The sequence below is a fragment of the Rhea americana genome, unplaced genomic scaffold, assembly GCF_003343005.1.
Source record: "Rhea americana isolate MKP2758 unplaced genomic scaffold, rheAme1 scaffold_105, whole genome shotgun sequence".
In the NCBI taxonomy this organism is placed as follows: domain Eukaryota; kingdom Metazoa; phylum Chordata; class Aves; order Rheiformes; family Rheidae; genus Rhea; species Rhea americana.
In genome coordinates, this window is record NW_028185095.1 from 1,336,993 (window position 1) to 1,361,508 (window position 24,516).

General features: G+C 39.7%; 2 long non-coding RNA genes across 2 annotated transcripts in view; both read left to right on the forward strand.

The window, feature by feature from the left end:
* The first annotated feature begins 1,566 nt into the window (after positions 1-1,566).
* LOC146601293 (uncharacterized) lies at positions 1,567-12,610 on the forward strand. Its single transcript, XR_014896270.1, has 3 exons — positions 1,567-1,626; positions 7,681-7,842; positions 12,470-12,610. It is a non-coding gene; the product is annotated as an uncharacterized LOC146601293 (long non-coding RNA).
* Positions 12,611-24,185: 11,575 nt separating this feature from the next.
* The window catches only part of LOC146601294 (uncharacterized), a 31,362-nt gene continuing 31,031 nt past the window's right edge, over positions 24,186-24,516 (forward strand). The window contains exon 1 of the long non-coding RNA XR_014896271.1: positions 24,186-24,216. This is a non-coding gene — a long non-coding RNA (uncharacterized LOC146601294). The remainder of the gene's footprint in view (positions 24,217-24,516) is intronic.

Consider the following 24,516-nt stretch of genomic DNA (forward strand, 5'->3'; position numbering starts at 1 on the left):
GTATGATACAGAGRTTTCCAGAGAGGGGAAGGAAGGGTTAATTTTCAGTTGTGCAAGTACTCCTGAAATCACTGCGAGTTTATAGAACTTGACTTTAGTCCATGTTTTCAATATTTTCACAAATCAATATCTTCTGCAAATCTCCCATGGCACATTTTCTTCATGACAGGTTTTTTCCATCCTTGCAGATATCATCGGGACTTCTGCTGCACAGCTGGCTTTTGTTACCTGTGACAAAATTCTCTGTTCAGAAGGTAGGAAAGGCCAATGCAGGTTGGTTGAGCACCCCTGTGTTGAAGACATTTTTTCCAAGTGTTTTTTTGGCACTGCACTCCCAGTAGCTAATTCCTGTGATAATTCTAGGCTAGTTTTGAGTTCCTTTTGAACTCTACACTATTTCCTACATTTCTTGGTGTTCTTCAGTGTCTTTCTTGAGTTGCACATCAAATTTGCATTTAGACTAAGGCAGCCAGATYTGGCTTTCTGACAGTCCCATCCTTTCTAAGTAGAAGAGAAATGAATCCTTGATTTATTATAATACCAAAGTTKTTTTTGCTTTATTTCTTCTTAAACAGCATAGTCTGAGTTATTTCTGTGCACCGGTTGTGGAGGTACTGATAACGTCCATCTCTAGCATGTATATCCTCAAAAACTGGTGAGTGCTAGTATAATAGTAGTGTTGTATTTAGGGAACACAGAGATTARGGTTAAATCTTGGGGCTTATTGTTCACAATAGTAAACTTTTTGATGTCTAAGTTATGTGAAGAATCGACCTGAGTGGAAAGCGCATAGGTTTCCTTTCGCCTAGCTTTCCCCTGCCTGTTGTGCAACCTTGCAGGAAGTGGAGAATGTCATTTAGAAAGCCAGGAAGATGAGGGAGAGCTGCCTAAATAGGAAATGAAGGAAGAAAAGGCGAGAAAGATGAAAACTCTCTGGTCTTATAAACAAGAGGTTTTAAATGAAAAGGGTAGGTACAAATTTTGTAGTAGAAGAAGGGATTTGGACTCCTACATGGAGGCTGGGCTGTTGGATGGCATCACTGCTTCCCAGCAACTCTGCGTGAGGACTAAGCTAGTGTGCTTGATCTGAGAACATCTCCTCTGTCACCTCCCAGGACAGAGAGCCCAGCTGCAGTGCGACCTGAGCACCGAGGTGCTGGCCATGTCCATGCCAGCCACCAACAGTTCTGCCCTGGAGTCAGACTAGCTTACTCCGACTTTCAAGCATTGCCAGACACGAGTGACGGCTATGCTAGAGGATGCTGCAAGTCTAAAATATTTGATTCTAAATACCCTCATGGGTTTAATAATTGCCTAATGACTTAAGCATGAAGTCTCCTGAAAGAATAAACAAGTGGGTGCACACGTGCAATGCCATGGACATCCTCATTGCCTACGGATCAGCAAGCAGATACAAATCATAAGATGAATATTTTTACTATTTTTCTATTCCTACCCTATTTTCCCTTGTTTTTGTCACCCTTTTTATGCAACTAGCAGTGGCCTTGCTACAGTCATCATAGTCTTTCAGTGTGCACTGGTGTGCTGAATATACGACCTTTGAATTCCATGATGCGTCGTGACCATCTCCCTTTTGAACTAAAAGGACATTTCGTCCTGCCACTTGTAAGTAAACAAACTGTGCAATACTCTATCCCTGATACCACTTTTATTTTTAGAAGCTGCACAATGGGATGCTAAAGTAGAAGAAAATAGTTAAAGAAGTGGGAAGCATTTGAATTATTTGAGATTGTGTGAGATTCTAGCAATCTCCACAGGAATGTAACTTTTTTAGTTCAAGTTGACATTTAAATTGTGTTTTGTGCTGGAAAGAAAAATCAGTGGGAGAAGAMGACTATCTGATGATGAAATAGATGAAATAGTGGCACATGTGGTAAATCACAGTTGCTATTATTTTGTAAGAATTACAAAAAWATATCAGCTTTTATTGGAATTGACTGAAAATTATTAAAAATTTGAGATAAGTTTTGCTTTGGTAAACTGTACTTTGCAGATGGCRCATCAGAGAAAATTCTCTGCTTGTTAAGGAATCAAAACAGCTCAGGGAACATGGCAGCATCAGTATAATAACAGCTGACAGGTACAGTAGCTGTGAACAAACACCCATATCACGGTATCTGAGATACCACATTTTCCCCGCTAAAATTAAATGATGAGATCTCTTTGATAATGCTATATTAGTTATATGTTCACTTCACTGTGGCTTCTGCTGCTTCCTTTCCCTCATTAACAGGTCTGTTCTGGAGTTCTCCAGGGGTGTTTGGTTAGAAACTCCTTTCCTCAAAAACTGCACCAGGTAGTTTCAAACACACCCTGAACAGAGCTCCAGCAACTGCTGAAGACCTTTTGGGCATCCATAGTGGAGGCAAGTGAAATGTAACCCTATAGTAACTCTGCCTTTTGACCCATGTGTTTGTGCTGAGAGCTCTAGTCTTGATTTTCACCACGTTTAATTCCAAATAATGTTTTTATGCCTAATGTGACAATAGCCAGGAAGGCTTAGACATCTTTAGTATTAGCTGCGTGGATTCAGGACCAAAGGGTTTTTATGATGATGATTTTCTCTTTCAGTGTGAGACCAAAATGATAGTAAAATTGACAAACTCCCGATAAAAATATTGGCACAAGAGCAGTTATCAGTCTGTAGTTACATTTGTCAAAAACTCTTGATTAAAATGCTTTTTAAAGTAATAATACAACTAAGATTTATATTGCAATATATTGCACTTTTATACACAATAGAGGATTAGACAAAATATCATGTGTCAATGAGTGCCACTTCAAGTAAGGTAGTTAATTCTGTAATAAGTTCACAACTGGGGTGTCACATAATTTYGAAGTTAGTGCAACATTTTTTCTCCATAGGCCTAAATCATACATGTCTGTTCTCGTAGCTGCTCCCAGTCTCCTCTTGTCCTGCAGTTGTTTTTTGGGGAGTTACTCTCTATCTTTGGTATGACCCCAATGTTTTTTWAAAAAATACATGATTCATTCACCAAAGGATTTGAAGAGTCACTTCTGTTTATAGATGGGTTCAAGCATTTAGGCTAGTGACTTTGCCATGACTGTGAGGCTTTCCAGTGCATTTAGAGCAATTTTAGAGCCGCTATCCTCARTAAAAACGATTCTGAAAAAATTTTCCCCTTGGTTTTGCTGTGCCACAACTGCAAGAAAAACCTACYTTAGTTCTGTACAGCAGTGACAATTACTTTTTGATAGCATTAGAAAATCAGCTTATGCAGAAATGCTAGCTGTCTGACACTCAAGAACATGCTGAAGTGCATGGTTAGCTATGAGACATGGAAGCAGTGCTGCATATATGTGACTGCACAAGCAGCRCTTAGACCTGTTCTTCTTAACCTCCTTAAATTATAGTTTGTGGTTTRAAGGAAGCATTGCAGTTGTTCTGCACGTGTAAATGCAAGGTGGAGCCATACCTAGCATAGTTTTTTGTTTGTTTGTTTAAAAAAAAAGCCTAACAGACATGTATTTGCATGTATTTGTATCAATATGAAGTATTACAGGGTCAGGGAAATCACTTAAAATACTGGGCTTACCAGGAGCGCGTTCAAAAGGTAAAACAACAAATAGCTCGAAGACAGGGAGAAGTAGAGAGAAATAGTGTAGCTGAAAGGAGGTAGAAATACTGAACCAAACTAACATTTTCAAGATTAGTGTCCTCCAGTGAGGAGGACCGTCATGAGTGTGTGGAAAAAAATTGCCCTGCTGATGACTACTTATGGTGACATGTGGTGTTATCTCCTGGAGCTGCCTCCTTTTCCAGTGCTCCTTCAAGCAAGCTTTCCATCATGCCTTACACTGCACATGCCTGTGGCCCTGGAGCGCCCGGTGGCTCGCCACAGCTGCAGTGCWTCATGCCTACAAGAGGCATAACTTGGCCGTTGCACCTTCAACTGGTGCAGCCATCTCTCCTAGGAGATTGTCTCAGCCTTCGAAAGCAAAACAAGGATGAAAGAAAGTACCAAAGAGAATAAATTCCCAGAATGGCTCAAATAGAATTGTTGTCTTTACTAGTGTTTTTCTTCAGTGAAAGTTGTTCTACTGTCCTGGAAATGGTACCAGAGAAAGTGAAAATACTTGTTTTCTCACTACTTTAGCCAGTACAAAGTAAGCATTTATGATCCAGTGCAAAGAGGATGCCAGATCTCAAGTACATTCAAGGCAATGAGAGTCCTTCCATTGACTTAAATGAATTTTGGATCAAATATTTGGAAATGCAGGCTGAAATGCAGTACAATGTAGAGGAGAAATGTCAAGTTTGATTGCTGCTGGAAACGTAAGAAAGCAGAGCTGGTGTTTCAGAAGCTGAGACAGGAGCTGAGAAGATTAGCATGGAGATGACAAGCCACTCTGGCTCGGGGAGCCCATCTGAGGTTTCTTCTCAAGCTGTGAGAGAAAAAAAGAGTAAAAAGAGAAAAAGAGAGTATTATCATGGTTTTCCTGCAGCAAGTGGAAAGGAAGTGAAACTACAAGAAATAACAAGGAGAAAGAAGGGAAAAAAAAAAAAGGAAAACGAAATCAAAAAAATCCACCCATTTTACAGCTACCTTGTGTGACCATGTTCCAAAGCAGARCTGATGTCGATCAGAGGTGGGCCAAATCCAGAAAGGTTTGCTGAACCCCAGACAAAATGGGATAAGGATCTGACTCACCACTTCCTTTGGTTTCTGGAAAACTTAAGCTAYACGGCTGGGGATTTGCAAATCCAAACCAACCCTTCCTTCCCACCGTGTTTCAGCTCCTCCACGCGATCCGTAGCAAGGCGTTCTCATGACTCACTGTGACAGTTGACCACCATTCTCAACTGTGTTCCTTCTTACACATTTGGTACAAAGAAAAATCCATATTCCAGTTTTACGAAGGCACAAGCACATGCACAGTAATGCTTGATCTCAAGCCAGCTAATGGAGAGGATATGTTGAAACCACCAGGCATATTGTTATGAAGAGAACAATAGATATTGGCAACGTCGTTTGATCCATGTGCCAAGGGTAAAATTAAAGCCGTATGTTCACCCCATCAGACACAGATTGTGGATGGATGTTTACGTAAACAAAGGGTCTGTTAAACCCTGTTATCATTTTCTTCCCTCGACTCTCAAACTTCCAGGCCAGGTACATCGATAAACTCTTTTCTAGAGGAGACATCAACAGCAATAGTTGCATGAGACCTTGGGTGATTACCATGTGGCTATATAATAATGTCGTTTCTTTCCTTAACCTCTTAGAATAGCAGCGTTCTGAGCCAATCCCTTTATTCTTGCAGGGGAAAAATCCTCTATAAAGTGCCTGCAGATTTTTCAAGAGAGCCTGGGGACTGAATAAGAAATAAGACGTAGGAAAAAATTCTCTATTTTCTACCTGTGTTACCCAGCATCTATACCTCTTCAGCGCTGCTTGTGGCGTTGTTAAARCAATTGGTAGAAAATGAATCTGGAAAATTTCCCAGAGTGTACAGCTGCCCTTTTAACTTACACCTCACCAACCCACCCTAAGTCAAGTAACCGACATGTGGTGTGCTTTCCTCTGGGATCGGCAGAAGCACAAATACAGCTGTGCGTATCTGGCACACCGGGTTTCTGATTTCATCTTTGCTTGCTGGCCAGATAGCAGCTAGGCTGTGAGGAAGAATCACCCACTACTGGCCTARAGAAAAGGAATACAAGGAAAAAAAATCATTTCGTTATACTTGTGCTCTTGCCATAAGGTGCCAAATCTTCTAATAGCAGTACACAAGTTACTTGCACGTTACTGAGTGGTAATTGCTGAACTTTATAGAATTTAAAAATAATTGCTAGTAGTTCTGGGTATGTTTAAAAACTTTTAATTTTTGCTTAGGCAGGTAGGTTGCATATCTACAGAATTACCAGTATTTCTCAATGTAAGAAGCTCTGGGGAAACCCTGAGTCATCCATCTTTTTTATTATTACTTTTTTATAATTAAGAGTGACTGATATATATTAATAGTGTTTAGATGTGCCATGCTGATTCAGAGCATCAGTCTGCAACCACATCCGTGCAGAAATTGCTGRTGGACATAAATCAGAATTAGATATTTTTAAATGATCATATATTTAATTTCCTGATGAAAATACCAACGTCAAAGATACTTTATCTAAAAACGTGTAACATCAAGTTTGTTCACTAGCTCCGTAATATCMGCAGACCCTCTGCTTTAGAGAATGCATACAACAGCTTTTAGAATTATCTGTGTTTGACTCACTGGCATTGGTGCACTTGGCAGAGTACTTGCAGGAGAGAGTCTGCCGGATCTTACAGGTCCTACAAATAAGAGTTCCTTGAAAACAAGCAATCGCAGGTACAGAAAAGAGACATCATTTTATTCTGGCAGCTAGCAGGAGGACTGATCAGTAAACTGGTCTAATTCAGCTCTTCTCAATCACTTGCAGAGATGAGAAAGTTGTTGGAGAGATAGCACTGGAGGCTCTGGGATTTTCCTCTGAAGTCACTCTGAATTAGCTGCTAATGGGGAGCTTTCTTTGATAGCTCTTTTATAATTAAATGCAGCTGGATGAAAATCAACCACAAAGGGAACTCAAGTTTGTTTATCATTACTTCTGACTTTGTTAGCAGATGTTTTCTGAGTACCGTGGTAGCTTGTTTAATTTGTCTCCCTGTAATGTGAAGCAGGTAAACTTTGATTAATAAACTGACAAGTACATTTCTTAATTTATTTTAGAAGTTTCCACCTATGTCTGTTAAAGCACATATGCCAGGTCCCAAAAGAAAGAAAATAATAGTTTGCATTTATTTTTACTATTATTTTTAAATCTAAGACCAGATGAAAACATGCATGTTGGTAGAAGAGGGTTCACCTTGTAATGGCTACTTGCAAACTTCTGCCATGTGTAAATAATTTCTTGGGAACATTTTCTGTTCCCATCAGGCTATTCTGTGTTAATTTATGAACAAGCAGTCACCTTAGTTTGTAGGTTATCAGTTTTTTTGTTAATTATGTTGGTTATGACCTTCGTGTTTGTGCTCAGTAGGCACTCACCCTTGCTAACTTTGGTGGAATGTTGTATGTCCTTACGTTAATGCGTGTGTAACTGGGCTGAAATTTTATTTTTGATATAACCAGTAAACAGTCATCTTAGAAGAATGTGTAAGTATTCAAATACCAATGATTTCAGAGTTCAAGAACTTGTATGCTTAGACAAAATTCCCAGACCCTCTTTCCTAAGCTAGGCATCTACATCTTTTGAAAACCCTGGCTATAGCCCTTATGCTATGCAGATTTGGTGTCTGATGTGTTTGTTGAATTATCTGAAAGTCCTATAGTGTTCCAAACAGCATCTTAAATTAAATAGACGATCCACTTCCTGCAAAATGTTTCAGATTAACAGTGTGGGGATAGATACCAAAATTGCATAGGAAATACATACTCAGCAGTTGGTTCCCATACATAAGATGAACAGCTTCTTTCTTATCTTCCTTTCAGTATAGCACATTTTCATTTCTTCCCTCTCTTACTCGTTTATCTGCTTCTGATCTGTGAGTAAATTATTTCTGCCTCTGTCTAGTCTGATCTCTCATATTGCAGGGCTGACCCTACCTCAATTTGTAGCACTTACTCACTTCTTTTTTTTTTTTTTAAAAAAAAATCTGCCCTTTTTAGTGGCGAGGAGCTGAACACCTGATGCACATCATGGACGTAGCCCAGTGAAGCATCGACCATGAGATGTGTAGTCTGAGATGTGCTGACGGACCATCACCAAGCGATGGGGCAAAGACCGTAGGACCCCAGCTGCTGCTCTGCTCCCTGATGTCCCAGGTTCAGGTTCAAGCTCTATCCATCACTACTTAGACCTAAAAGTGGAAATTGCATATGGGCTGAGGGGGGAATGGTTTTGGCTGTACAGGAACAGGCAGGCTGGGGCAGAGTTGGTAGAAGAGACTGCCTAATAGAGATTGAGATAAAACATTGCGTTACCTCAGTCTGACTGTGAGTTGGTACTGTCATCCCTGATGGATATCTTTAAAGTCTTCAAAGAAAAACAGTCTTTTCCAGATACTTGGTGTCACTGTGATTCTTGGATACTTGAACTACAAGCTCACACTTCTTTGTATTTGTTATAACAGCCCATTTGTTGTTTCTTATTCCACAGCTCATGAAGTTGCTTTTTAATAATTACTTTGTACATTTTTTTAAATGGACTTAATGAGTCAGAAATAGAATTAACAACAAGTCTTGCCTTTTAGCGCAAACATACTGAAATGAACCTTTCACAACTGAAAATCCTTGTTACTTCATCTGCTAACAAAAATGCATTTTTCATTAGATTCTTTGTGCTTTTGAAGATTATTGAGGCTCTTTCACAGTAAAGTGAAATACAAGGTTGCAGCAAATTAATAAGGGTGAGAATCTTTTTAGAAAATAATATCAGATCTAATYCAGTGGACCATGTTCTGCTTTAGCAGTTGTCGGGTGCATTCTGCCATAAACCAGAACTAGTGGTTTAGCTCTTGGCAGGAGCGATAGAAAGTGTGCAGCTAATTGCAGTGTGATTCCAGTTTCCGTGGCTTAGACGTCCAAGACCACTGCCCCATGAGGAGAGGGGAAAAGCAGAAGTAAAACCTTACCACTGGGACGCTGGTGCATGCTGCTGTCTTACAGTAGTAATAGGATATATGAGCTAGTGTTTTAACTACGGGGAAGTGCAATATATGCTGGAAGATGATGTGTGGAAAAAAGAAAAACATTTCCTGAGTCATCCTTTTTCAGAGCAGAGTGAGGCACCATGTAGTAAATACTGAATTTTTCACTCTGCCTTTACATTTCGATGACAGGGTAGAATTGCTAGTGTTCTTTGCAAAACTGGGAGTTAGGTGATTATCAGAACCATAAGGGCTTTTTATTTTCTTTTTTCACTTGTGATAGAGTGAGCAGATTAAAAAAGGATATAYTATTTAATCAACGGCTCCCTGCGTATAGAAATTCTAGGCTACCTTGCTATTTCTTGATGCCTAAAGGCTGTTCCCACAMGGAAAACGTGTTTTTTGGTGCAGTTTTCTTTAGGGACGAGGACGGCCGCAGCGAGCAGCGCTGCGCCGTGATGGAGTCGCGCGCTGAGCCCGCGCAGGGCTCCGGAGAGGGTCGCGACGAGCCGGTCAGGTGGCGTCTGCYRAGGTGGTTTTGTTTGCAGCGTTTTYGCAYGTATTTATTCAATAAAGCTTTTGTTTTTACTGACACTGAGAAACACTGCGCTGCATTCTCCGGATTTTGAAGTGACAGTGCCAAGGGGACTTCAGYAAAGGATTTGAGGGGAATTGAATCTGAAAACTAAAGCTTTGTTATTGCTTAGTTAGATTTGAAGCAATGCTTATATTTAAGATTTATGTACAAAGACTAGACTATATCAATAGCAGTGAAGTGGTTTCAGGCCAAGCCTTTTTCAAAGTAACTTATGAACAGAAGGTCATTTTGGAGTTCTTTCTTCTCCTGGAAAGAGACAAACACAAACCCCACCTTACTGTATTTGTATAATAGATAATACGTTATTATGCTGCATTTAGTAAGCGCTTGTACTTCCACAAAAATATCTAGAGCTTTATTCTTGATTAAACTGTACTGCCAGCTGCAAGTAAAAGCAAGTGTTATCCTCAGAGTTTCAGTGACCTATTAGGAATATATAAATTGTGACAGCTCTTTTCTTTTTTTTTTAAACTCTTCTCTCTTTCCCTATGTAAACTTCTGAAGCCTGATCTTACAGTCTCTAACCCCCGTCTTAAAGATGCATAATACAGAGCCTTTGTTGAATCCTCTGATGATATTACACCATTGAATCATCTTTACATAATTATACTGGTGAATACAAAGTATCATTGTTTTCAATATCTTTAATGAAAGCTGTTTTGACCTTCAGATTAAAGGATCCATATGGATTTCCAAATGCAAAAGTTGAGGCTCCTGTTTAAAAACACAGAATTTCAGTTTGACACGCAGACATCAGATGCACTTCTACTTGAAAAAAATGTAGTTGTACCAGTGTATATCCCGTCTGAATTTTTCTCTTGGGTAAACTCTTATAAACGAGTGCATCATGCATAATGAGGATTGGATGTTAGCTGCTTGCAGTGAATTCCTTTTCAAAGTGTGAGAAAGACACAGAGCAGCTAGGAGGATAAATCCATTGGTATTCTAGCTCTGTAGGATGAAGAGGTTTGCTGCTGGGGGAAGATCAAGAGGAGGCAGTAGGAATATTTTGGGCACTTCTGAAGGAGAGATGGAGACCATCTGGTAGAAAGGATGCTAAAAGGAAGAATGCCAGGACAGAGATAAAAGTAAAGGGAGAGGAAATAGTGACTGAGTAACATCAAAGAGTGGAGCTGACTATAGAGCAGAAATGAAGAAGTAACAGTGACCCAGCATAGGCAAATCATAATACAAATGGTGTCATTGGGTGATGGATCCATATGATTCTGTAAAGGCTCAGGGGAAAATCTCAGTATTTTAATCTCAGGAAAGTCTCCAGGAAAGTGGTGTTGACATCTTTGGAAGGCTTATAATTTAAAACTGATGCAGTAAGCAGGGTTCCTGCTGTTTTAGAAATACTGTCCTGGAGTCTAATCCAGATACTGTCACTATAGCAGAATTTGAAATGGAGGGACGCCAGGAAGAATGTTTCTTCCCTCATCAGCATCAGCATCTTTTCATTTGAATGATTTTAAGGGTATTAGAAGTTTCCGTTGAGTTGCCTCCTAAGGCTCACATCCTGAAGCAACGTTGGTGTGTGGTCCCTCTCTATTTTGAGCCGGAGCTGATCTCATGTGAAAAAGAGAGATGCTGGTTTTGCTTTGTTTCTACTGAAGGAGAATAGCTATTCTGGCCAGTCCCCTTCTTCTGTCAAAGCCTGGAAAACGTTTTTGTCGTTGAGATTCTACCGAGATTGAAACTATAGCATGAAAACATGGTTTCTGTGGATAATGTAACACAGGCTAAAAGAGTTTGATAATCTCTCATCTCCTAGTGTTGCCTCTCATCTAACCAGAAGGGCAGAGGGTTGGGGCAGTTGATGATCACAGCTGTAAAGATTGGCTGTACTTTGGTGTCCATCCACCTTCACCCTCCCTATCTGCCTTTAGCCTGCTCTACACAGTAATACTCTGTGTCATAAAACCTTGAGAAGACTTTCTCTATTCTGGAGAAATTGTCTTCTTTTTAGGATAAATGCATTTGTGGATACCAGATAAAGGCCTGAAATGGTCTCCTGGTTTTCTCTCTCTCTCTCTTTTTTTTTTTTTTATGAGAAAGGTGTGTTGTTTCTTGCTGCAGTAGCCACAGACAAGAAAAAGAAGAAGGTACTTCCAGAGGGTGATTAATCCCATTCTAAAGCAAGTGTGTAAGACAGGTAGGATAAATCTCTCTCTGGAAGTGCCAATCTGTCACCACTATCTATAGAAGGAGCCTTCACAAGTAGCTTAGAGTAGGTGTTTGACTTTTACACAGTTAAATTTAGATGAGATGATTGCCACTTTTTAAGTCTGTCAAAGTGCTTGTTTATCAATGATTAACCATTATAGATTGAAAAGTTGCAAGAAAGAACAAAAGTAAAATTATAGTGATATAAAGATAGAGATATCACATAACAAGGAATAGCAGTAACAACAATTGCAGATGGTTAACATTTACATTCTCCATTGTTTTTATTTTACTGTTAAATCTTCCCAGATTTTAGGTCTCGTTTGATCTAAAGAAGGAAAAATTTGCCTCTGCTTTGGTGTAAGCAAAAACTGCTGAAATATTTGTAGGATTAAGAAGTGATTTGTCCTAGAAATGTCAATTCTGATATGTAGGGTCATTAATCCATAAAATGAATTTGCAAACATTTATAAGTTTCCTTTAGTGTTGTTGGTGTTTTACTTGACATGCTTCTGACTGTTCTCTAAATGAAGATCGCGCTCAGAAGATCTTGGAAGGCATGCGCTGGCCGTTTACAGGACTTGTTTTTGCATGTATCTTGACCTGATGTATACATTCTGTAACACTGAAATAAACACACTTGTCATTTAAGAACATTAATCGTATTTCAGGCCGTTACCCAAGGGTTTTGTTGCATACAATGCTTTCACCAGTTATAAGCCATTTTGCGAAAGTAAATAGAGAAAATAATTTTTTCTATACAAAAATTAATTCTAACTATAGCCTAATTTGCATAGCAGATGATGCTTATAGAAATTGTAGATGCTCAGAAATTTCAGAATATAGGGACACCTTTTTTTTAAGTTGGAAAAAGCGTATGGTTTATATATATATGTATGGATGGGAAATCATGTGGTAGTTTTGATTTACAGAAGGTAGAAAAAAATGTAGTTGCTTGGGTTCATAAATCTTTTGCATTCGGTGTTCAAATAGAGATTTTCATGATCTTTGCTTTTCTTTCTTTAAAACTTTGCTTTTAATACAGATGGGCCTATACCACAAGTTTGGGATCCAGATTTGGATTTGGACCTGGTGTTCACCAGAGTGTAAGCATATTTGAACCTAGCATCTGAATTCAAGCTCCTGGAGAACTAACAACCTACTGCAAAGACCTGAACTGAGTCGTTCTCCCCCATATTTCAAGGTATAGGCATGGAAAATGTAAGGATTTGATTTGACCTGATGTCTAACTTTAAGGTATTTAAATTTTAGAATCAAAGACTTCTAATGATATTATTCTTTATGATATTATTTGTGCCTAGGTGAAATTGCCTATGGGGATCCAGTGCATTAAGTAGTGTTGAAGGTTATAGTAAGAGACAGTCCCTGYCTAAAATGGTTTACAGTCTAAACACCTGTCCAGGGTCAATAAGAGTATCTAYGATGGAGTACTCAGATCCCTGATTTATGATCCAGTACTTTTACCACAATGTATTTTCTAAATATAATTCTTTAGCTGTTCCTAGAACAGGATATAATTCCTTAATAAAACCGTATACCTAGATGCAGAAAGAAAGTTAAACTGCAAATGTTCTGAGTTCCTCTTTAGACTGAGAATCCCTGATATTTCCGAGATTAATGACTTCTAATCCATTTTTAAATGTTCCATGTGGATAGTGAAGGCGTAACTATCAAAACACTGTAAAATCATAATGCCTGTGCAGCTATAAATTACTGTTTTTAAAATGAGCTGGAGGTCTCTAACTTATTCCTAAGTGCAAAAACTTAGATAACATAAAACTGCTCAGAGATGACTAGAAATAAGTTTTTTGGCTTTTGCCAAATGTTAGATAATTGTCAGTCTGCTCACGAACATCACAGCAATGTCCAAGTTCCCAAACAGAATGTTTGAATAGATCGAAAACATTTCAGATCAGAGATCAGTTGAAAGGTTTGAGGGTTAGTGCAAATTTCTCTGATATGAAATATGTCTTTCTTATTTTTCATTCATCAAATTCTGTACTACTTCATAGGAGAGGGACATTGACTGGGAATTCAGCCGATGGTAAGGTCCTGTTTTCTTGAAAGACAAAGTCAAAGAAAAGGCTGAAGTAGATATTGGCTTAGAGTTTTTTCCTAAGCCAAATATGTACYGGGCATTTCAAAGACCATTTCAAGACTGTAAAAGAGAATTTCAAACTTATTTTCACTCAAGTTAAATATAAATAAAATGATTATTTCTAAAGCAGAAGAAGATGCATGAATTAAAACATCATTAAGATAGTCTCTTGCTGGGTACAGAAAAAGCCTTTACAGTTGTTATTGGCTCTTTGGGGTTATACTAAAATAAAAATTTGGAGAAGTGCCTCATTTGAATTTATACTCCCTTTGTGATCCATCAGAAACGATTCATCTCCTATTCAAATGACTAGTCAATATGTTAGTCAGATCAAATACCATTAATAAGATGCTAAAAATGCTTCTGTGGAACAGGGAGATTTCTTTAACAAGACATAAAGTGCTTTTTAATCCATTTCTAACTTGTTAAGTTCTTTGCAATTCTCATGACTGTTTCATCATGACGCAGTTTCAATCCTTTGCACACAAGTTAAAAATCAAGGTGTAAATCAAGGGCAGCACATGGATATTATCTTTCCTCTCCAACTGTTCCCAAAGCCACTGTGGTCCTTGCTGTAATTTCCTATTTCAGGTCTATTTGAGACACTGGTGCTAGTGATGTTTTGACTCGTTAAAAATTTTCTTTTTTTCTTTTTTTCCTTTTTTTTAATGAGATTGCCAAATCACAGAATGCAATTTTCTTAAAGATTTGGAATAACAGAAAATAAGGAAGCCTTGCAGTGTCCTTGCTGCTGAGGTAGGATGTGCTGAAGTTAAGAGGTGCTCCCAGTATGCTGAGGCAAAGCAAACCTGGATCCTGCACTGGTTTTTTAACAGTCCCTTCTCCTTCGCTTCAGGAACATCTGCTGAGCTGTCTGTCTGTCTGTCTGTCTGCTGAAAGYGGCCGCGTGTTGCAGTTCTGCTTCAGACACAGCTTCGGCTGCGTGGAGCGTGGGGACGTAGGAGTTCCCCGAGAGTGTAAGTCAAACAGTAGGAAAAAAAGGCTATTCAGAATAGATGAGGCTGTTGGGAAGAGGCTGATGAGGTGGTTTTTGCACATCATCCTGGTTGCACCAGCAAAGCAAACTTGGGGCTAAAATGCAGGGACCCAGAATAATTTTAAGGAACGCTCCGTCGTGCCTGCCTGGATATGCAAGATGCATTTCTTGTGGCTGTCAGTAGCAAAATCCATTAGCCCACTTTGTTTCAACTGAAGTCTCATTCCTTTTGCTTCTATTTTTCACCCTTTTATAAACTAAATATATCTAGGTTTTGGGATCTGAACTACAGTTGAAATTAAATATCTAATAAAAAAAAAAAAAAAAGGAAAACTGTTTCTGATTAGGATTGTTTTCCTGCCTGATTTTGCCCATGTTTGAGGAGATCAGAGCAAGTCAAATCTTCCGTAATCCACTATCAAGTCTTTTTAAATAGTCCTGAGTAATGGCACGCAAAATTCTTCTGATGACTTCTTTCATTTCCTGAAAGCATAGTGAGTCTGGCCATCCCTATACTTTCTAACTGAGTTTGTAGCTGATACTGTAATATTTTRTATACAAGTTTCTCTCTCAACTTTGTACTGAAGGTAGGGTGCTGTCCTCTATGGATATTCTTTACACTTTATTCAAAGAAAGTAAATTAATTCATTCATGGAAATAAGGTTTGCAGGTTTAGGTCCATGAATATCAACCATTTGGGACTGAGGAAATAAATAATAAATATACAATGCACTAAGACTGTATTTATTAGTCTTTTGACGTTTTTATCTGGCTCCTATAAAGAAGTGTTTGGAGCTGGGACAACAACCGGTGCAGGTAAATTTCCTACATTGTGAAAGGATCTGGTATTTAGTTTATGGGAAGCAGGCCTGAGCAGATGTGAAAAGTTCAAATAAAGGAAGGCCAGATTAAACGCACTTTTGTGGTTGGAAAATCAAAACAGATGTTATTATTCAACCACAAAAAAATCTTATGTGCACTTAAGTAGCATTAGGTGTCTGATCAGTTACATTTTTCTAGCGAAAATAACAAACTGATTATAAAATTATATAGGCTGATAAAATCTTTTAAAATGTTACCAATAGACTGAATAGTTTGGTATTTTAGCTMATGCAAAGGCGTAGGACCAAGCAAGATCTTATATGAGCTGTAGAAATATGAGTCAACTCAATTTTGTAGGGAGACTCAGGAAAAGAAAATATAGGCCTTAGAAAGGAAGGGGCGAACCCTGCCGTCTGCACCCCGGGGCATATCGGGGTGTAATGACTTAAGGTGGGTGCGCTTTGTAATTGTCCATAAACTGTCTCTGGGCACCTGTCCGCACGAAAAGGTTGGTCTTGGCGGAGCGCGACGAGTGCTGGAGGTGCTGCGGAGCCCTTGGCAACAGGCGTGTGTTTGCGGGGTGTGAAGGCTGGCAAACAGTCTTGCAAATTATTGCTAATTAAAAGTGAATGCAACCTAGATGCCGGAGCGCGCACGTTAGAGAGTCCGTCTGAAACAAACAGCGCAGGAGTGACCGAAGTGGCTATCTTTGTAAGCGCCGCTTCACTTCGGCAGTGGAAAGACCGTTTTTCTGGAAGAGATGACACGGTTTGCAGGGACGTGTTAGCCTGGCGCGCCGCTGCTGCCGATACGTCCCTGGTAGGCTTGCTGCGACTAGAGGCAAGCGCAGAGAAGTTCCTGCTGCCTTGGCACGCTTGGCAGGTCTTACTAAATATGCATCTGATAAAACAGGCTGTTGTTTCACTGTTCAGAGGGAAGAGGAGACTCAGACGTTTATATCTCAGGATTGCTTAAAGAGACGATGAGGCTGAAGTCCGTTTTGGCTGCAGTTGTTTGAGCTGCTGCACCAATACCSGTGTCACCTCTTCAAGTCAGCTTAATTTAAAGATCGTTGCAGCTAATTTGGGCTTTGCTCTGATCATAGAGCTATGCTGTTAGTGGTAGTCAAACTCACTACTTCTAGGATTTAGGGCATTTTAAAGAAAGAGGATTGTGGCTCCTTGGTCAAAATCCTCCATAGTCTCTCCTTTTCCTTTACTGATTTAAAAAATATAGAAAGGCCAGAGGCCACACCTCTTGGGAAGGTGACTGCTTAGCTGTGATTCACACATTAATTAGTTGTTCTTGGGAAGAGCACAGAACTGGGAAACGTCACTAAAAGCACGGTTCAATGCTAACTCCAAAGGTGAAGTCCTGGCTGGCTTTCTGGCAAAATCAGACTCCTAAAAGCCAAAAACGAAAAGTTTTTAAAGGTCTGAAACTCTTATTAAAATCTATGTTTTAGCAACCTAAATCTGATTGAAATACTGTAAGATTAAGGCTTCTAAGACACTGTTTCTAAAAAGTCTGTTTCTAAAAAGCACTTAGATGGCCTATAGGCAACTTTCTACATTTTCAAGGGACTATATAATTTTAAAACTGTGAATGCTGGCTGTTTTTATCCAGGACCTTAGCAAGGGTCTATCAAAATGCATGTGTTTTAAGAAAAAAAAAACTTTTTGGTTGTAATATTTGGTTAACATTACTGTCTTTTCTCATTTGAAAAGGTCCTTCCCATTTTCAAGGAGTCTATTGTCTTAATACTCCTGTGAAGGTGAGAAAATCGTGATGTGAAAAATGGATAGAGACCCTTTGTCTTTGCTTTCTTCCCTAATGCAGAGGTTAAATATCTTATTGATGCAAAAGGACTGGAGAGAGCAAAATGTGTAAATAATTTAATAGGGAAAAGRATTGTAAGATAGCAATTCACTAGAGTAAGGACAATAGAGTACAAAATGCCATAAAAGATAATAGGCTTATATGAATTGGCATGTGTTAGTGATTATGCAATCTTTCATTTCCCACAGATTTCTTTTTATAGGAAACTTCGGAAAATCCCTGAAGAACTGACCGAGTCATTTAACCACAACAGGTTTCTTTTCAACATGGCTAAGAGTGGGCGATAAATATTTTTCACATATTTGTGCATTGATGGCTTGTTTTCCTCCGCTGGATGCAGCGGCGCTTGGTGCCATAAGAGCCCGGAGAAGAAGGCAGAGGGCTGCAGCGTCCACTGGACGAAGGAAAACAAAGTCTCTTGTTCTGCACTTGTCGTTTTCTTGAAGATCCGTTTTGCTGTTCACTTAACAGGTTGTTTTGCTCATCTGCAACGGGTTGGCAGCCGGCTCACAGCCTCGACGYGCGCTCCCTGCCCCAGTGCTGCTGTCAGCAGACTCACGCCAAGGAGGCCGTGATGAGTCCCATGTTCACGTGGTTCCACCTGGGTGCGTTGCGGGGWGGCACGGAGAAGGTCGGCAGGTTCATGGTGTTTCTAGAAGGGCTGAGGTGCCAAAATGCTGCACCCTGGCTCTGGGTGGGTTTGGTGTACTTGTCTCATAAGATACCTGAAAGCCTAATTTAAGTGGTATCGTTCAAATGATCTTAACTTCTGGGTGCAAAGCATTATTCCTGCTTCGGTATAAGCAGCAGTGTAAAAGCAGGATGGACAAAGGGCTTTGAACTCCATGTTACTTTAAAAGACTGAAATATAAAACTAGTTGGAGAATCTGGATCTCCCTCAGGGTTCAGTGTTCAAATTCAGAATAAAGATGTCTGAATCAAAGCCACCATCAAGGCTGTAGCTGCCGAATAGCAACTAGTTTATTATTAAGAAAAAAAAAGAAACTGCCCATTAAATCCTGTAAATAGTTAAAAAGGGTCATTAAGAGCACTTGCAAATGTTTAGTTTAGCTTAAGTTAGATGGGCACAGTTTTGATTAGGCCATAGTTTTTTTCAACTCCATTACTAAGCCAGCTATGAATAGTATTATTCTCATTTTTGAAACACATTGATTTTTTTCGCAGTTTCAGCCCTCTCCTGTTGTGTTTTGAACTGCAGGGTTCAGGTAGGGATTGGAAAAGCCAAAAGAGTGAGGGGATATAGTTCAAAGAGAGACCGAGAAGCCCAAAACAGCAACACAGTCACCAGATTCTTCCCCAATACCCAAACAGCAGCAAAAATTTGAGTGCTTGGCTGCTTTGTGCTGTAGGAAGGAGAAGGCTCTCCCCACAGCCACGTGTGCAGAGCTTTGCAGAAGTTTGCTCCACCTGGAGCTTTGCAGAAGTTTGCTTCATTTGCAGTATCTGAGCTGACTGAGGTTGTGCAAGGAGGTTTAGGAAAAGCAGTCGGTTCCAACTGGCTCAGAACAGAGCTCCTAAAAGGGAAACATTTCTTGATACTCACATAATAAATTTTAAAAACTTGCTATTGGCAGAACTCGCACATGGCAGTCCTCTCCTTGATTTGACTAAAAATGGCTAATAAGTTCAGGTGGTCACTATGAGAAATGTTGCTGCATTTTTTGCTTTTTATTTTATTTTTGTTGTTACTCCTTGTTTTCAGAGTCAAGTCTTCGCTTAAATCTGGCAGTGTTTTGTATCTCTGTTTCCAGTTTGCCATTAGAGCTGTATTGGCTTAGTTGCAGCCTTATTACTTTGTGSTGTTCAGTAATTATTCAAAGCCAAGGCCTCCCAGTGCAGTCCCTGACACTTAATCTCATTATTTTGTAAATTCAACCTTTCGCTTGGCCAGTGCGTCTGAAAGCTGGTCATTCCACCAGCAAAGCTAATATTGCAAGTCCTTATTTTAGTTCAATTTAAGGAGCCCTTAGCAGGTAACATTAACCAGCACAATGTATACAGATCCGGTGCCTTTGCCATTGTGAGGATATTTCAGGCCCAAACAAACTGAAAAGCTTGCCTGCAATATTTGACCAGGGGTGTAAAAGTTGTGGGATGTGCCACGTGGTTTTAGTAAGCTGTCCATAGGAGAAGATGCTGCTTCTCGGTCAGCCCTTCCAGGAAGTGTAGTTCTTCCTCCCTGTGCACACTCTTTTGCAGCAACCTCTGTGCAGTGCCTCACTTGCCAGCCTGCTAAGTTTTAATGTTGTCTGCAGCTAGAACAGAAATACTTTTGCAGAAAGAAAATACAAATACATGRTAAACCTTGAGCTACCCATTATACACTGTACTAACCAGGGCCTGAACACCCGTCAGAGTTACTCTTGTAGCCGTGCATTGACTGAACCAGTGAAAGCCTGTAATTTTAGAGTAGCATTAATCTAAGGCAATGAGTTCTGAATAATGTTTATTAACTATGTTTTAATGACCTGTCAGTTTTTTAAAACATATGCTGAAGTATTTTAGAAATCACTTAGTAAATGTAGTTTTAATTCTTTTACCATATTCATGGGCTGCTACTTAGAAAAAAAAAAGAAAAAAAGAAAGGAGAGAGAGAGAGATTAGAAGGTTCAGATTTAGAGAAGCAAATTGCTGTGCTAATCTGCAGGTATTTCTCTTCTTGATATGGCCACTAATGTCTAATCTTAGCAATGCAGGCCCAATTATTGTGCTTTTTCATTAGAGCTGCAATGAAATGTGTGCTGGGGACTTGAACTCCGGTGAGCAAGCTGCTCCAAGTTTGCAAGCATTCATATAAAAATGTGCTGTGTGTACTAAATATCGAGTCTAAAAAGAACCCGTAAAGTTAATACAAAAGTTGGGAAGTTTGTGATATCAGCACTCTTAGGAGCAGGATGGCTTTGAACCACTGCACAGTGCAGTAGTTAGGGCTGGCCAGAAACAAGAGTTCTGTCTCATGAAAAATTTTGAAGTCTTTAAATTTGTTTCCATTTCTTGTGAGAGAGAAATAAAAGCTTTGAGATTTTTTTTTCTCTACAAAAAGTTATAGGGAAAGGCTCCAAAGAGAGTCTTTCCCTGGACACTCTTTGGTAACTGGGCACTGTCTTCTGTGAGGGCACTCACAGTTCAGAGTTAGGATTTGAACCTGAGTTTCCTGTGAGTCCTGGATTGTAATCATCCCACGACTGGCGAGACTCTGGAACGACTGTCTGTCTGTTCCCTCCTGCTATCCAAAAGCTCTGTCCTGGATTTTTAAAAAATCCTACCAATACCATCTTTGTAGAAACAGATGCCTATTTGATTTGATKAAATTCTAATTTTTTGATGAGTTGAGTTTTGCTCAACTTTTACTTGGTGTTCTAATGGTCATGACTGGGCTGCGATCTCAGTGGTATGATGTGCCCTTCTGTGACTTAGCCTCTCTCTTCTTGAAGCATTTAATGGAGTGGTTTTGGTATGGAGCTGGCTATGGTATATGAGGCAACCATTGATGCTTTATTCCCCGTGAGACAGTGTGTTGCCCTTAATGCGAATCATAGAAGATCATGCAGATCATGGAAGTCTCAGTAACTGTCTTTCTTCAGATTTTTCTGTTACTTGAGCTTTGCTTTCATATACTCTAGCATTGGCTGCAGCATTTCTTTGTTTATACAGCCTTAACACTATGCGATCTGCTATATCCCTTCAAGGTGCTGAGAATGATTTGTCGCCCCTTAGAACAGTTGTCTTTACCTCTGTGGTTTCCCTTTGTCTTTATATTCTCCTAATTGTCTTTTTGGGGGTTATTTTTCACCTTACTCATTTCAAGTATCCATTAGTTTTGTTCCTTACTGAAGAATTATTTTTATTTTTCATCCCTAATCAATCCCTGATAAGGGAATTGATCTTATTCTTTGAAATGTGGTCAGATGACCACTGACTTTTGAGAAAGTGAAGCCCCTGATAACCAAAACTATGAATACAGAACATAAGAAGCCTAGATCTCAGTATGGTGAACCTAATAAGCCTAAGCTTCCACTTTCTTTTTCTCTGCTTGGACCTATGGCCCACTGTTTAAAGCATCTTGGGGTGTGGAGGGCATTGAAAGAAATCACCATCACTTTCCAGGGCAGACTTCAAAGGAAAGCTCACTTTTCCCGTTGCTTTTTTATCTTCCTTCTTTTCCTAGTGCTTACTTCTATTTTCCATGTTGCTGTTCCAATTTCTGCCCACTTTTAATTTCTCTATTAACTTTAATTAGGCTCATGGGCTTGATCACCAGGTGGGTTATCCCCAAGCTTCCACCGCAACACTTTCCATCAGCAGCAGACTTGCAAGGGGATTTTAAGCTGTGGATAGGAGATAGGAGCCTAGTGTTATCGGATATGGAGCGTTTCGTTGCTAAGCTTTTATATTTATATATATGTGTGTGTGTGTATTTGTATATATATATACGTATATGTGTGTGTGTGTGTGTATATATATATATATACATATATATATATATATATATGTATGTATGTATATGGTGAATTGCCAGGAAGTACTGTCTGTTTAATTATTTTTAAGCAGGCAGGCTTGAGGGCCCCTGACCCTTGAGGTACCAGAGGGCAAATGAGAGAAGAGGGAGGTGCTGTTAGCTAAAGGCACGATTCGTACCTCTGGAGTTAAGCAAATGCTTACATGTCTGCTTGAAGTAGATCTGCATCTTCCAACAGCCTTTTCTGAGGCAAACACAGCATAGAAAAAAGAAAAGCAAAAATAAAAAAATATCCCTGGATTTGCTTCTGGAGAATCTCAGAACATACAAAGTTCAGCACTTCGAAGGAGGATTGGCACATACGTTTTGGACATTTTGTACATGGTTTTCCTGGGCAAGTTCTTACAGCATAAGCTTTTCCTCTATCAAATGCTAAGTAGCATAAAATACGAGCTATCAGGGTGAATTGCAGTTTTTGTAGTCTTCATTTTGTGATCATTTGCATATTCAGAATCTGCCTTGGGTTTTCCTGTTTTTATTCTTCTTCTTTTAAAACTACATTTACCTGAAGAATGGCTTAGTTCTGAGTACACAAAATAAGCATTTTCTTTGCAGTTGACTTTAATCCTGCCAAAAGAATTAACACTTAGAGCAGAAAACCTTCTTTGGGTCCTACAGGCATTCGAACATCTCAGGTACTGGCTGCTGGTTTAATAAAAGGATAGGATTTCCATTTACTTCAGGCAGGCTTAATGTATTGTTCTTGTAGTGAGACAGTCAGAATGAGTCAGGAGCCAAAGAATACACTTTATAGACACAAATAATCGTAAATTCAGAATGTCACCTTTAGGCAGAGGCATTTTTATTATTGTTAGTGGAGCTGCTGAGTAGGTTTGATGTTTTATTCTCGTGAGTACTAAATGTTCCAGAGTACCACAGCCCTATCTTTATCAGGCTCGCAAGAAGGGAGCACAGCCAAACTTGCTTCCTATACTTCTCTATGATTGATAGCAGATGGCATGCTTTAAAATAAACCTATCCATTAGCAGTCCTCAGTGTTTTTACTCAAGGCATTTACAACTGTCTCAACCAGAAAACACATTCACTCTACAAGCTAGTTTCAGTCTGCAACAGCTGTACAGGTGCAAATCTTTCATTAACTCTTAAACGGTGGCRAAATAAATGTTGCACTGTATTTTATTTTTAGTGGCAAGGATGTTCTTCAGAGSAGGCGGAACGGGTCCTATTTGCCATTTGCATGTGGCAGAGGTTTGTGTGAATAGACTGCTATTATGTAATGGTATATTTTTTTTTCTAGTATCCTGTAAATTTTGAGGATGGAGCTATTTATGGGTGTGTGTTCAAAATGGTCAAATAAGAGTACAGGAAGAATTCTCTCGCTGGGACTGCGATTCCTGGGGGACAGAAGCCTCCTYCTTTTCCTCTACCTTAGCATCATCCGATGCGGCCACTACCCTATATAACAYGGTGTGGAGGAGAAGCTCTTCCCTCTCTGCACTTCTTTATTCTGTGGCTATTTTTTCTCTTTGGTCTATCAAAAAGATGCAGAGACACACACATGCACATGTGTGGGCACACAAAAATATGTGCCCATGCACACAGATATATATGTGTTCAATCTGTTTCAGAGCTCACTGCTGGTGGGATAGTCGATAAATAAATAATTGCTAGAATCTGTCCCTATGTTCAATTTATTTTGCCTAGATTTTTATGCAGTAGTCATAAAAGAGATTAAAATTTGCCTGGCAGTGCTTCCAATACAATGAACTCTCAAGCACCTCCCCAAACATTAGTACACTAGCAGCTAGAGCTTAAAATATTAGTACCAAATCTTTATTATTAGCATTTAGCATTAATATGAGATAAGATCTTAAAATATTAGAGCCAGATAAAAAGTATTAACAGGGGTATAGGAGTCATTAAGCAGAATAACCATCACTGACTAAACGGATGCTGAAACTTTAACATGCAAACCAGCGTAGATGATAGGAACTTCACAGAGACAAGAGGATCCTTTCATTTAAAAGGAGGTTGGAGAGACGAAGGTTAGGGATTTGAAAGCTAGTAAATAAAACAACACAGCGGGAAAAGTTATATAGAATGTGCCATCTTGTTAGTGGYGATCATGTCCTATGTTATTTTTCTTAAGCTGAAAAGATAAAACAAGAAGACAGACAATATTCTGTTGCAAATAAATGGAAATTGGGGCATTTTTTGTATAAATCTGAAGTAGCAGGAGAAAAATACAAATGTGCTCTCAGCACTGTAAGCCCGTGTAGGGCAATGTAGGTGCTAAAGAGATTTAGCGTTGTGGAATACAGCTGGCATGCCCTTTTTCCGACAGGACAAGCAATGTTGAGGGACCTTGAGCTCGACACCCGTCACGGTGAGGGTTCCCACCAGCCCGGGAGCTGTCCTGCAGCGGAGGGGCACCTCAGCACGCGTCCATCCTTCCTGGGTGCCTGGGACCCGGCTCTGCATCAGCGTCGGCAACGCATCCCCGTCACAGCTAACGTGAGTTCTGCTCCGTGAGCACCTGGAGGATTTGGTGCTAAATGAAATACGAGGGGTGGGGGGAAAAAAAAAACAAGGCCAGCTGTATGCATAAGAAGTTTAAGAGCATCAGTACTTGCTTCGAGCTAATCCCTCCTGATGGCTCCTGTAAGCAGGCAAGGCTGGGCGCTCGGCGTTAATTATTCAAAGCCCCACAACGGTTTCRTAATAGGGCGGTGTAAGAGGATGTGCGGCGCTCTGAAGTGTCCCCATTTCTCATCCCGATGGGGGAAAAGGAATGAAACAGGATTTCCTCTGCCA